Below are 890 nucleotides of genomic sequence, written 5' to 3'. Positions count from 1 at the left end.
CTGCCTGGAAATTATTTACTTCATGTGGGCCATATCCTTAAAGGGAGTTTCCAGAGCCTGATCTCAATAGACATGTTCCAAGGCTGATACTTCCACCTGATAGCCAAGATGGAATCCACACCACTCTCTTGGCTTTCTGCACTTCTTCTTTGAATTCCAGAGATTCAGCTTTCCAACACAGACATCTCCTTTTTTGGACAGGTGCATATTCCCCAGACACTGTCTCCAGCAGAGGCCAATTAGGCAGTTGAGTTAGTTTTGGACCCCATTGCCTTTGGCTTCATTACCGTGTCTGGTTTAATAACTGTGTGGTTTGCGCCAGGATCCGCTATTTATGCTCACTGCTTCTGACTGCACTCAGTAGCCAGGCTCCCATTGCTGCAGCACAGCTATTCGCGTCTGTAAAATTAAAGGTGTTTTGAAGGTAGAAAAAACATTTGCGGTTCCAGGTTTGTTCCTTCTACCCAGTGTGGGTGTTTTCCAGAAGGTGGCAAGTACCACTGTCCATTTCGGAGAAGGATCAATTTCTGCCCAGTGCCAGCATTGAGATGAGACTGTAGCCTGACTTCTAGCAGCAGTGACAATTCCTCCTGCTTTGCAGACCCAGTTTATCAATTTTTCCAGTCACGCAGCAGTGTCAGGAAGCAGAGTAAAATCTCGCTTTCCATCGTGAGTGTTAGATACAGGTTTCAGAAGTCCATCAGCCACGCCAGGTTCTGTGCAGAGAAATTTCATCTCCCGCAACAGTGGCTGCTGCTTTCCCAGATGGGCTGATGCAGGGGAAGCACCAGGCTGGAGGGTGAACTCCACAGCTGTGGGAAGTGCTCTTTGCCTCCCTGCAAACTGAGCTTCTGAAAACTCATTCACTGCCGATGTATGACAGAAGTCTA

This window comes from Charadrius vociferus, unplaced genomic scaffold, assembly GCF_000708025.1.
Source record: "Charadrius vociferus isolate BGI_N301 unplaced genomic scaffold, ASM70802v2 scaffold298, whole genome shotgun sequence".
Taxonomy (NCBI): domain Eukaryota; kingdom Metazoa; phylum Chordata; class Aves; order Charadriiformes; family Charadriidae; genus Charadrius; species Charadrius vociferus.
Note: the sequence above shows the minus strand (reverse complement) of the source record.